The sequence below is a fragment of the Cibotium barometz genome, chromosome 43 (genome assembly GCF_041138505.1).
Source record: "Cibotium barometz isolate CiBa-2024 chromosome 43, ASM4113850v1, whole genome shotgun sequence".
NCBI lineage: Eukaryota > Viridiplantae > Streptophyta > Polypodiopsida > Cyatheales > Cibotiaceae > Cibotium > Cibotium barometz.
The window spans coordinates 27,813,854-27,828,782 of record NC_141088.1 but is presented as its reverse complement, the minus strand read 5'-3'; positions in this window follow the sequence as shown (position 1 = coordinate 27,828,782).

Here is a 14,929-nt window from a genome sequence, read left to right as displayed (position 1 = left end):
CTTGGCCAGAGCGCCGAGGACGTGACCATCCGGGGTTCAGTGGGAGAGGACGCCCATGCAGAGTCATGGGCAGCCAGGCTAGTGTGGACGGCAGGCCACACACTATATAGCCTGGGGGATGAGGGGAAATCCTCATTCTTCCTCTGTGGGCTGGGTGGTCCCCTCCTATGGTAGCACCCGTAGCGGTGCTGCGAAGATCTAACACTCTCCTCATGCAGAACGTGCGAGGGGGTTGTCAAGAGTGGAGGGGGGAGAGAGGCGTAGGTATGTATTGAATAATGCCATTGACATGGCATTAATTAATACATATCAGAAGAATTGTGTGAATATACATATCAAAAGAGTAAATACCTGTCTACTTATTTGTAGTTATTCTTTAATAAGTGTAGTTTTCATTAAAGTAGATAAGTGTCTACTTATTTGTAGTTATCCTTTAATAAGTGTCTACTTATTTGTAGTTATCCTTTAATAAGTGTCTAGTTTTCATTAAAGTAGATAAGTGTCTACTTATTTGTAGTTATCACTTATATAAAAGAAGCACCATGGGAGTATGCACTTGATTCCAATGCATCTTCAACTAACTCGCCATATAAACTCATCAAAATCTCTCACTTGGCTGAATGGCATTTGATAATAAGTGTCTAGTTTTCACCATTAAAGTAGATAAGTGTCTACTTATTTGTAGTTATCACTTATATAAAAGAAGCACCATGGGAGTATGCACTTGATTCCAATGCATCTTCAACTAACTCGCCATATAAACTCATCAAAATCTCTCACTTGGCTGAATGGCATTTGATAATTTTGAATACATTTTTCTAACCAAATTATCAGTTCTACCAATTAGCTAGCTAATCTCTTTATGATAGATTGGGAATTCTTGAGATAACATTGCACCATGTTGGTGAAACTAGTATCATGAGTGATGCCATATTAAATACTGATGGGCTAATGTTATTGGTGTATGCTCATGCTAGTGTTGCAAGTGATTCTGTGTTACATACTCAGCTACTACTGTTTTTGATGTCTGTTTGTTGTAGCCATTTATATAGTAGTGATGTGTGGACATAGGCTAAATGGGCCACGACACTTTTTTCCTCTTTAGGAGGTTTTTCCCCCCGAGCATATGTACACACTCTTATGAGTGTGTTTATCATGTCATGTGTTTATCTTGTCACCTCACTTGTACTTCACTCATTATTATCAATCTACTTTGAGTGTTGTGCTTACATGTGCTTCATCTATCTTCGCTTGCTTGTTGCACCTATGCGTGTGTTGCTACCTTGATCTCCACTCCAATAATTAGTATTAGAGCAAGTTCTCTTGGCCCTCACCCCTTGTCATCTTCTCCTTGAGCTCCTCTTTTAATTGTCTCAAATTGAGCTATCCTCTTAAGTAGAAAAGGTATACCCTATAGTGTGATGTTAACTACATTAACAACATTTTCTCGTTTTCGAAGTGTTTTGGGGCTCGTTTGCATGCTGTAAGGTGTTTGTAGACATCTTGGGGAGTTTCAGTTCAAACTGCTTTTATTTAATTTTGGGTTTTCTACACTGCAGTAGGCAACATTTAGTGTGCAAGAGCTGTCATTATCTTTGACATCACATCTTCGAGCTCATCTTCAACACAGCAGTGTCAATATTATCCATCGATTTCTACATTCTTGCTAAGTATCATTTCCATACTCTATAATTTGTAATTTTTCATACACTTTGCAAGTTTCCTTCATCATTCATAATCTACTAGCACAACCATCTTGGTTATATTTAATGGGCATTGACAGTACCCTATAGGTAGTTGGGATATTTGCATTTTATGTCAGAGATTGGTTATTTGCAAGGGAGAGGGCCTTGTAGAGGCCGAACAAATTTACCAAGGAGAGCGAAGCTTTTGCTCTGCATCATGGACTAGAGATAATCTTTTTCTCAAGGTAACAGTACTTGTCTTTCATAATTCATTTATTCTCTCCATAGGTGCTTGAGAGTATTTTATTTCATTATACATAAAACATAAGGCTCATGTATTATGGCTTATGCATAAGCTTTATGCATAGCCTATGCTTATGCATTAAACTTAATGCATAAGGCTTTTGCATAAAGGCTTAATGCATAAGCCTTCTGCATTAAGCTTTATGCATAGCCTATGTATATGCATTAAACTTAATGCATAAGGCATATACATAAGCTTTATGCAAAAGTCTTATGCATTAAGCTTTATGCATAATCATAGGCTTAATTCATTGAGAGCTCTCTTTATGCTTAATGCTTATGTATAAGGCTTTATGCATTGCCTATACTAATGTATATGGCTTTATACATTGCCTATACTAATGTATATGTCTTAATGCTGCATATGGCTTTTGTATAAATATATATGTGATAAAGCGTAATGCATATGGCTTAATGCTTATGTATAAGGCATATGCATAAAGCTTAATGCATATGGCTTTTGCATAAATATATATGTAATAAATCCTAATGCATATGGATTTTCTATGAATATATATGTAATAAAGCCATATGCATAAATCTTAAGCCTTAATGCATAGCTTTTGCATAAAGCTTAATGCATAAATATTAATGTATATGGCTTTTGCATAAATATATATGTAAATAAGCCATACGCATAAAGCTTATGCTTAAGCCTTAATGCATATGGCTTTTGCATAATTCTTATGCATAAAGCTTAATGCATATGGCTTAAGCTTATGCATGCATTGAGAGCTCTATGTTCTCTTTCTGCATTATGCATAGACTACACATAATGCATAAAGCTTTATGCTTATGCATATGGATTAATGTATAAAGCTTTGTACTTTTGCATATGACTTAATGCATTTTTTTTAAACATGATGTTACAAGTGTTCGGAATCTCATCATCGTCACAAAAGGACGATAAAGACAGGAAGAACGAAGTGAAAAGCATTTAGTGATGATGATAAGAATCCAAATGCTTGTACATGATGTAGAGATAATGTTCATGATTATATGCAAGAAAGCATTAGTCTATACAATTATGCATATGCATTTCACAAAGCTTAACTTAATGTATATGCTTATTAACAATAGCATTAGCAATATGCATTTCACAAAGCTTAACATAATGTATATGCATATGCATTTCACAAAGCTTAACTTAATGTATATATTCATAAAAAATAGCATTATCAATATGTTGAATACGATTAGTGCATAGTCACTAGGTTCATTTACATAGAGTCATAGTTTATTATGTGGGAAAATCCATCAATACTTAATCAATGTAATTAATTTGTACAAGTTTATGTCCAATGGCTAGACCCGAAACATTAATGACGATAGTCAAGAATACCTTATTGTTGCTCACATACCAAAACAATCCAGATGCATATAACACTACTCTTTATAGAAAGCAGTATGTCACAGATCTTGTTTGTGGCACACAAGAGCATGGCGGGTGTACTAAAGATGACATCAACAAAGCCTAAGAGAAGCTTTCCAAAGCAATCACAGAGTGGAGGGAGAATCGTCTTATCTCTTCCATGTGCAAGAAATAACAGCTCGTAATGAGCTTGTCGATATTTAGTGCAACGAGCTCAACAAAATGTGGTTTAGGATTTAGGTGTAATGGACTATGTGATTTGCAACTATGTATGTAATTTGTAATAATTAAAAAAACGGGGACAAAATGGGGGAGAGATGTGGAGACACATGTACCCACAAATCTCAGCCATTCTGTCCCGGTTTTTTTTTGCAGATAGTCCACGGTTGCACGTGGCTATGTACACGGCTATATGCGCGGATAGGTGCATGGCTAAATATGCTGTTGTACATGCGGTTAATTGAGTGGTTTTAGCCACATGCATAGCCACGCTGATAGTTGTGTGAATGTTTTTTCCTATATATAGATTCTTAAAAATTTGTGCAGATCTTGACCTGGTTGTGCTCTTCATTTGTTCTAGTGTAGCACCCCTATACTCCCTCATGCAAGAGAAACAACCTCGGATGATCATCAGCCACAAACTTGAAGCCAAAACACACACCAATAGCCCTTGATATAGGAGATAATAAGCAAATCAGGAAGAGAGATATCAAAATATGAGAGGTTGATATGAGGATTTAGTATGATGAGTAAGAGATTTAAGTAGGCTCTTAATGCTTCAAAGGGTTCATAAAACACACGTCAACAACCGCACTCAGTCCCATAATGATCACCCACATGCACACAAAAATCATAAATCAAACTCTCTTTTTTTTTGTAAATACATTAAATCAACTTGCATTAATAATTTTCTTAGTGACGAAAGAATTCTATTTGAGAGAAGATAAGAAGAATCTCTGATAACAAGGAGTCCAGAAAGTGATCCCTTATATTTAAATAATTACAAAATGATGATCTTGACCAAAAATTCTATGAAGAATCTACCTTTTTTGCTCTATCATCAACCATGCAACAAACACATATATTGATATCCACAAATTGTGGAGAGCATGTACAACAAGTCACTCGTAAGGGTTGAGTGGGCCCCACACATAAAGAAATTTCATCTTCATTAGGATAGAGGTTATCCCCCACATCAAGAACACATGAACATTGCAGTCTACACACCACAATGGTTGTAATGTAGTTGAGCCCCTCTCCTACAAGCATCTAGCTCTATCCTTGTTCCCCCATTTGTGATGCACATGGTGCCTTTTATAGACTTCTTGTGGTAGAAAGCTTCAACTCCGCACTACTCCTTTGCTTCTCTTCTTCTCACTTTGGATGTTAAAAAAGAGTGGTAGCATGCATTTTATCTTTGCTTTACAACCGTGCTTATCTTGGCCAAAAATAACTCTCTTTAAAAAAAAAAGGCTAAAAGTGACCTTTCTTTTGAGAGAAAGAAGTGGCTTTTAGAGAGAGGTAACGAGGAGAGAGAAAGATGTATTTTTTGCATCACAAATATGCTTCCACATGGCGGGGTTTGACAGCCAATGGGTAGACACCCAAATACCACAAAGAGGGCCTAAGGGCCAAGGCGATGGTCACCAAGAGTGTGAAAGTCAAAAATGGTGGCCTTGTCCACACCAACAAGGTGTCCAAGTGCCAGGCATCTAAGGCTCCCACAAGAGCCACAAGCCCACATAACTCTTTCCAATGATGCTACTAATGGAGTGTGGAGAGCCCTGTAAAGGTGGCCCTCCTCCCCTTCTTCCATGCATGTGGGATTATTACTATAAGAGTTCCAAGCTTCCCATAGCTTTCACCCAAAAAAACAAATTCTTTTTCCTCCCAAAATTATGCAAGAATGCTAAGATTCTAAGGTACTAAATGGGCAATCATTTATTCTAATACATAAAATGGAGTTGTTATTGTTTATTCTGAGAGTGCAAAAAACTGCCATCTAAAGCCTAGATTATGCATCTATGCTAAAATCACTCCGTTTCTGCTCCTTCCCTCTTGTAGGAGTGCATATAGAGGGAAAAAAATTGATCATACCATCCCCTAGTAAAGTAAGGCATTCATGCCTTACTCCATAGCACCTTCATGTACATGCATAACAAGTATGTCCACTCTTGAGTCATCTTTGATATGCCATATATGTCCCAAGTGAGTGAAATAATCTTTAATTGCCAACCATTTACTCGGGTAGCATGAAATAATCTTTAATTGCCAACCATTTACTCGGGTAGCATGAAATCGATGAGAAAGATCTGTAAGTTAATAACTCCCATTTTCATAAGCCTCCTCGATGATAAATGGACCTTCCCAACACTGCAAGAATTTGGCATCAAACCTATTATCAAGTCAGCTATCGTATATGAGGACTAACATGCCTTTCTTTAGACCCTTTTCTTTGAGTAAAGAATCAAACTTCCTCTTACCATTCTTGGAAGCTACTATAAAATAATCAATGGTTGTCTCCATGTTCCTTGGCTTAGCTTCCACATGCTTAGCTATGATCTTGCACAAAATACCATTAACTTTCTCCACCATACCATTGCACTGTGGGTAGCAAGGAGTAGGATACCTATGTTTAATGTTAAGTTTGTTAAGGACTTGATTTAATACACATTCTTGAAAACCTGGACCATGATTGAAAACCAATTTCAAAGGTGTACCAAAATGGCAACATATGTGATAATAGATAAACTTGGAGACTGCAACCTTTGCCACCCTTGGAACACTTGCTGCCTCGGCCCACCTAGTCATATAATCCATTGCAAATATAAACCTTGCCATTCCGAGTCCTAGGTAAGGTCCCAATAACATCAATGCCCCACTTCTCTTCCTTGGTGATAAACAAGGTTACCTACTATAAGTGAGTATGAAGGCCCTTTCTTCAAAAGTCTTCATCTTTGTATATTTGTCAATCCAACAGACAACTCTCCAATATATAACCATTGCAAGATCTCATTCAAAGCTTCTTCTCCTGTGAATTGTGGATCTTTCAAAAGCGCATTGCTTACCATAACTTCCACCTGTTCTTTAGCAAGTTGGTTTGCTTCTTGATTATGCTTTCTATGCACATGAAGCAATTGCACCTCCTTCAATTGTTTGAAAAAAGCAAGAATCCTTTGCACATGTTCCTTCAACTTGTCATTCTTGCAAGACAAAATACCAAGAACCTATTTTACGAGTAACAAGGCATCTCCTTTGATGGTTAACATATCTACTCTTGCTTGTTTGTACTGCATCAATCCCTTCTCAATAACTACATACTCAGCATCATTGTTTGTTTGCACATCTTCCAACACAACCTTCTCTTTGAATACCACCACCATCAATAGCAATGGAAACTCCAAAAACACTTACTTTAAGATTCCTGATGACTTCTATGCAATTGACTTTGCTATTATTTCCCATCTTCACTTTGATTAGAGAGGTCTCATGTATCTTCAGTCGTCCTAACCGGTGCATCAAAGATTCCACCATCAAGTGAATTTGGGTTCCACCATCCACCAAGACCTTAGAAACTATCTTTCCTTTAATTACACAATCCAAAGTGGGTTTAACATCCTCCTAGACCTCCAATGGTGCTATAAGAATAATAGGAGAAGGCTCCTCACTTTGTCTCTTTGGTGATTTTGATGCTCGTACTTCTGTTTCCTTCTCTCCTTGCCTGTGGACACATGGTAAAAAACTAAGGCCAATTGATATTGGGCCACTTCTTTCTTATATCCTCCTTCAAATTATATGGTTCCAGCCCATAGCCAAGAGAAAAATCTATTAAACCAATCCTTCTTCTTCTCCTCCTCCTTACCTCCTTTTGTAACATCTTCTTTTTCCTTCTTCTTCTTCTTCTTCTTCTTCTTCTTCTGCACCGCATCAGATGGTTCCTTGTTTTTTGGTTATTTACGAACCCTTATTCTTTCCCTCTGTGAAACATTCCACCTCCTCTTCCTATTCTACTTCCTCTTGTTTCTTGTTGTATGCTAGTTCCACACATGCATACCTCTATTTGGTAACGGCGGTGGGATGGTGCAGGCACCTCCACCGTTAATTCTTTGGGTGGAGGGTTATTCCCCTTATTTTACATCCGATTCCCTCCTTTTGTGAAGGTGGTGGGTTCCCTAGCATTTAGCTCCTCGAGGCATCCAAACAGGGAAGACAAGGTAGGGGTTCACCTGGATTTCTTTTGGGATGCAGACAATTGTACATACCATGACCGTGTTCATTGCAATTGCAACACACTATTTGCAACACACTAACTCTTGCTACTATCTTCTAGGCGAGCGGCCTACCACCACCCTGTTGTGCATGAGGTCTGGATACAACTCCTTTTAACTCTCAAATTTGTTAAGTAAGTTGCTCCAAAGCATCGGCATCTTGGGGTCGTTTTTGTGAAGGGAGTGAACTTGAGGTGGAGCTCTAGGTGTAGGTGCTTCAACTCTACCATGTACCTCCCCAATATTTGGTAGATGCATGTTGGAAGCCAAATCTTCATCATGTTGACCAAATTTTTACTTCTTATATTTGATTTTCTTTGTGCAAATGTTTCTCTTTTGCGATCTATTCATTCCACTCAACAATGTTGGACGTGTGACTATAGTGAAACATGTTTACAACAAGGAGGCAAGAGTGCATACCTGTCTCATAGACCTCCTTACCCCAGACCCTCCCATAAGTCTTCCATTCATGTTTTGGTAGCACAAAAGTGTCCCTCTAGTCGGTCTGAAACTTCATGGAGTCAACTTGAACAAACCCACTCTTATCTTCCCTTACAATTGCATTTGGTCCATTTGTTACTATCTTGAACCAATTCACATCAAAGATAAACAAGTCAAACCTTCTAAACCAACCTTTATAATGTTTTGAATGGTTTCACAATAATCAAGCATGCCAACTTTGACATTCAAGTCACTTGCACTTGACCGGCTTTCTTGCATGAAGTTAGCCTTGACGCTAGACTGCTAATGCCGCCACTTCAAGGTAAGTTCTTAGGCTTACCGATTCCACTTTAGCCCTAAAAATAGGATGCAAACCACCAATAAAATAATCTCTTTTAAGAAACTCAGCAACTTCACCCAGATTAGTGATAGGGTGAAGCCAGTTTATCCAAGCTGTGTTGAACTTTTCTTCGTATTCCTCATATTCTTCTAGTTTCTCTTGATGTAAGGATTGTATTTGTTGCCAAAGCACTTCGGTGGTTTGAGTCTTGATATACTTTACCTGAAAAGATGCCTCCAAATCCACATAATTTTCATGAACTTCTAGCCTGAGGGATAAAAGAACATGCATGGATATTCTTCTGCAAAACCATTGTGAAGGAATTTAGCTTATCCGCCAGTGTATGATTCCCAAAGATGGCATAAGACATCTCCATATTCTCTAAAAATTATCCTATATGCTTGTTGGGTCTGCCATAAAACAAGGGGTACCCTTGGAAGTTGGGCATCACATGGGCTTGTTACATAGGGCCATGTCCAAATTGTAAATTGAAGGTCATTGATGAAGGACTCCTCACAGTGGGGGAACCAAAATGAGAGCTGTAAAAGGAAAACCAGTCTCTATAGCACCCCTCTACTTCCTCATACAAGAGCAACAACCTTGGATGATCACAAACACACACTTGAAGCCAAAACACACACTAATAGTCCTTGATATAATAGATAATAAGTAAATGAGGAAGAGAGATATCAAAACATGAGAGGTTGATATGAGGATTTAGTATGATGAGCAAGAGATTTGAGTAAGCTCCTAATGCTTTAGAGGGTTCACCAAAAACACACCCTTTAACAATTACACTCTTAGGCCCATAATGATCACCCACACGTACATAAAACGCATAAATCAAACTCTCTCTCTTTTTGTAAATACAAGAAATCAACTTGCATTAACAAAAGTTCCTTAGTGACAAAAGAATTCTATCTAAGAGAAGATAACAAGAATCTTTGACAACAAGGAGTCTAGAAAGTGATCCCTTATACGTAAATAATTATAAAATGATCATCTTGACCGAAATTTCTATGAAGAATCTACTTCTTTTGCTCTATCATTGACCATGCAACAAACACATATATTGATATCCACAAACTACAAAGAACACATATATTGATATCCACAAACTACAAAGAGCACATACAACAAGTCACTTGTTGTAAGGGCTGAGTACAAATTTGGACAATTGTCCAAATCTCTCTATAGTTCATATCTCACTCCTATTGGGGACTTGCCTAATGCGCCTTTGACTACACCTCATCCCTATTGGATACTTTCCTTATGCTAACCATTGTTACCACGGATTTGTCTAATGCTCCTTTCACTAGATTTGACCAACCGCTCAATCTAGATTTAAACAATTGTCTAAATCTATATATAGTTCACAGCTCATTCCTATTTAGAGACTTGCCTAATTCCTTACTCAATAAACTTGGTCAAAAATTAAATGTGGATTCATAAAATTATCCAAATCTACCTACAATCCATACTCACCCCTTTAGGTGACTTGCATAATGCTAATATTACTACATTTGGCCAACCATTCAATAAAGATTTGGACAATCCAAATCTATCTACAATTAATAGCTCACTTATATTGGGGACTTGACTAATGCTCTTCTCACTAGGACTTTGTACTATGGCTTATAAGCCTTTTGGCATATCTTGGTGTTGGGATAGTAGTGTTCTGAGACTGAACAGGTAACACTAAAAGGTAAGACTAGGAAAGATTATTTATATGTAAAAGATTGCATATAAATTCATAGCTCACTTATATTGGGGACTTGACTAATGCTCTTCTCACTAGGACGCTGTATGGCTCAATCCTTTTGGGATATCTTAGTGTTGGGATAGTAGTGTTATGAGACTGAACAGGTAACACTAAAAGGTAAGACTAGGAAAGATTATTTATATGTAAAAGATTGCATATAAATTCATAGCTCACTTATATTGGGGACTTGACTGATGCTCTTCTCACTAGGACTCTGTATGGCTCAAAAGACTTTTGGCATATCTTGGTGTTGGGATAGTAGTGTTATGAGACTGAACAAGTAACACTAAAAGGTAAGACTAGGAAAGATTATATATATACATATAAGGTTGTATATAAATAAGGTTCAGGGGATTTTAAATAGGAAATACCTAAGCAATGGTTAATAGGTCCATTAAAGTTAAAGTAAAAAGGGAAGTAGATGGTGCACAATGGAAGCCCAAGGGACACAAAAGTAGGCACCCCCTTCTAGTGGTAGTTGAAGAGACATTGGGCAAGGAAAAGGCAATGTCTAGCCAATGAAAGGTCAAGGGGCTAAAGTTGGAAGGTCATGCACCACTTAGGCCTATATAACCATGAGTTTAGGGACAATTTGGCATATGGTTACGTGGAGAATCATAGTTCTAGTCTTACAAGTCCTCAAGCTTATAATGCAAGGAGCATTACATTGGTATCAGCGCTAGCGTTCAATCTTGAGGGACTCTTCATTCTTCTCGTGATGAACACAACGAATGGATAAGTTATCTTTTGCTCTTTTTAGTACGAGGAGAAGGTGCTCTCCTTCATCTTTTTGCTATATTATTTTGATTGAAAGCTTGAATAGCTAAAGCCATATTTTTAGCAATTATGTTATGGTTTCTCTTTGGAAAAACAAAAGAAAGTTTGAAGTTTTGAAGATAAATTATCAAACTTTGCAATATGTGTATAATCTCTTGGGCAAAAGATGGAAGAAATGCCAATTTTGCTTTTAAAGAGCAAGGAATTTTTTTTAAAAAAATATTTTTAAAAAAAAAAGTCTATGTAGACTCTCTTTTTAGTATAATCGTGATTTAGTAGTGAGCGATGGCGGTAATGGGTTCCTCCTAAGTGCCTGTGCAAGGTGCCAGCGTACCGCGATCATAACAAAGGAAAATGGGCAATCAGATGATCAAATTTAAGTAATCAGAATGATTAGACTAATCAGAATGATTAGACTAATCAGAATGATAAGACTGCTACAAGCAACTATTCGTGTTGTGCAAATCACGATCAAGCTCATTAAGCAATCACTGGTGATTAAAAAAGAGTTAATCAAGTGATTGGACTTATATGCAGTTATGCAAATTGGCCAGTGCAATCAAGCAATTGGACTAACTAATGCAGTCGCGTGATTCAGCCTGTGTGCAGTCAGTTCATTGGACTAATGCAATCGCCAATTAGACTTTTTTTACAGCCGCCGATTGGATCTTTTGTAGTCTGCGAGTCATTTGTTAATCCAATCGATTGTTGCTTGTGCTTGTGATTAGAGATTTTAGATGATTGGAGATTCATGGGGCGATTGTTGTTCCTCAACTCGGCAATTTGAAGACTAGATGATTGCAAGTGCACGCCATTTTTGATAGTCCCGATTGATTATTCTAAGGTTGTTGTAGCATAGCTCACTACGACCAAGTTGACAGAGTCAGGATGATTTGTTTGTATAGTCACACCCAGTGCACTTTATGCTATATGTTTTATGGGCACAGAGAGAATCTTTTTACACCAAAGGCTTCATCGAGAGTGTGGAGTAAAGGTTTGTGCTCATTTTTGTTTGCGAATTGTTATGTATGGGGCCATAAAATGAATTTACAGTTCATATGGCTTGTGTCACCTTAATATTTATAAGTTTTATACATTACCAAGAACCATTACGTGCAGAAGGTCTTGTACATATTTTACACTCGTGACATATGTGTTTGAGTATGATGGGCTTGGGATGTATGGGTCTAGTGTGTTTCATGCTCGATTATTTGAGCTTCTTGCTCTAGTTACTCTGGTATTGGCCTTGTGTGAACATTTGAGTTTTTGCAAGAGTGAGCATCTACATAAGCATGCATGTATGGATCATGTATGAGATTAAAGTTTAATATTATGAGCTTTTAGCATGCGATTAGAAGCATATATATGTTTAATTTTTGCATGCTTGCATCAAGTATATGAAGGATGATTGGATGCATGTTTCAATATAGTTTACTAAAGGGTGTAAGAACACCAGTTAAGTTTGTTTACTACTAGTAAAGTACCAGTGATAATCAATACTTAATGTTTTTTATGGAGTTAAGGGTGCACTACTGACATAGGACTGGAAAGTTATGGATAAGAAATTTTCCCTTACTCTCTTTATGTATTATGTCAACAAAGTATGAACTATTGGAGAGTTCAGTTGAGGACTTATTTTTCAAGTCTTTAATTTATGTCCAAGCAACTCATTTGAGTCATAGTCTACATGTCTTAGTAATGAGCTTTTGCACGGTTGAGAAACCAATGCAATTGGGTTTTTCTCATAAGTTTTAGTTCCACGTGGATGTAAAAGGACATAGAGTTGTTGGCCCTAATGTTTAACTATTTTTATGCATATCACATGTATGTTTTTGTGTTATGTTGAGTTCACATTAAATAAGTTGGTTTGTGAATTTGTATCATAAGATCCTATTGTGTCGATCATATTCCTTTGGAAATTTATGGTCGAAGGTCTTTCACAATGTTATGTGGCTAACTTATTGAGCAAACACAGTTTGTGTTTGTTGTTAGTTAGTAATATATTTCAATATCAAAAGTTGTGTCATGTGCTAAGTACGAACATATTCCAATGAGGTCTTACCTTTCCGAAGAAGTTTGTTACTTAAGGGAATATTACTTTGATCATTGATTTTTCATTGAGTTCAAAAGGTTATCTAAAGATAAATGTTGATGTTTAAGTATTGCACATACAAGCACTTTAAGGTTGAATTCTTTTAGTGTTTATGTTGTGTACAAGCGCTTAAAGGTTGGTAATAATTATAGCGTTTGATCTTGATTTATGTAAGTTGGCTCATAATGGAGTACAATTCACATCTATTATTAGGTAAGTTCATTTACGAAGTTTAACCTTAATGAATGGTCATGGTGCCTTAAACGTAATCTTTTTAGATTTGTTTAAAAGTATGACTCATCGAAAAGTACCACTTTGGGTCATGAACAAAACATGTTACCAATATTGATTCGAGACGTTAAAGATAGTTAATGCTTGGTAAAAGCCACCTGTCTATCTATAAATAAAATTTTAAATCCTTAGAAAAGAGGAAAGACTCTAAATTCTCACGGTGGTGACATAATAAAGTGATGTCTGCTTCGACCATATTGTAAAGGGATGAGTATATGCTGGCAAAAGAAAGTAATAAGACGTACTTATTTTTGTGAAAAGAAAAGTTGACCATATCAAAGAGAGGCACAATTATGAGTGGTTATGCTCATGGATTCCATAATGGTAGACATGGTACAAGGAACCATATAATTGTTTCTATATATGCATAAAAGTTTTCAAGAAAATAAGTTGCTTGAAAAAGGTCTACCACAGTAAAAAGAAAGGTTTAGGTAGAAATTGTTTCACTTATTGAAGTGTAACAAAAAAGAAATTATTGCCTATATCCAAATTCAAGGACGTCCAAACTTTTAAAAGGCAGGTCTAGTGTTAATGATTAGTTACTCAAGGTACTTTGGGAGAAACTAGGTGGAATGGGATGCCTGGTGATGTGTGCTATGCCAATGTACAAATAATCAAAAGAAGTTGATTGGGCAAGGTTGAGTTTGTCTCATGTAGAAGAATTTCTCGATTGAGTTGACAGTCGAGAAGTAAAAGGAATTGGACAAGGGAGTAAATGGTTACTTTACTCTTCATTTCTTATGGTATGCAAGGTTGGTCAACTAGTATGTAAGAAACTAAAAGGTAATATAAAAATCTTATTTGGGAATTGTATCTCACAGAAAGGAAATTATCTAGAAGATTTGTTCTAGTTAGTGTATACAAGTGTGTACTAGAAAAAGATTGATATTAACCAAGTAAAGCTTCTGAGTAATAATGACACTCGAGAAGTAAAAACGAGCAATGAAAAGTCATTAACTGCATACAAGTCTCTAATCAAGGACATATGCAAAGTTGGTGGACATAATCATATTGGTTTTTCCTCATGTTTAGCATCAACCAGAATAAAATATTTATCTTAGAAGAAGGTGTTAAAGCAAACCTCATTGTTCTAAGGGTAATATAAAGTTAAACACTGTGTCAGATTTGCATGGTGTAATAACACTTGCATGGACAGTAGGTGTTCTTAAAAGAAAAGGATACTCTCTTATAGAAAGGGAGTTTAAGGGCACATGAATGAGGAAGTAATATTCCTTTACTAAAGAAAGTGTTTCTTTAACTGAAATACTTATAAAAGAGAACTTATTGCAAGTTAAAGACTTATTTAAGTCTGATTTAAAAGGAAAAGTTAGAAATATTGAAATAAGATTTCTATTATGATTATAAGCATGCTCTAGTATAAGAGAGTAAAAGTACTCTCTTGAAAAGTGGTGAAGTATGAGACCTAAAAAAAAAGAGAAGGTTATCTTCTGAGATAGCAATAAGGTGCACCAAAGAGTTCAGGAGAACTCTATTTCTTTTAAAAGGGGGAAAGGTTCTAGTCTTTCTCCAAAGTATTGTGCTTGAAGGTTTTGAGATATTTGACGATACTTAAAAGTTTTAGTGTGATCAAAATTTAA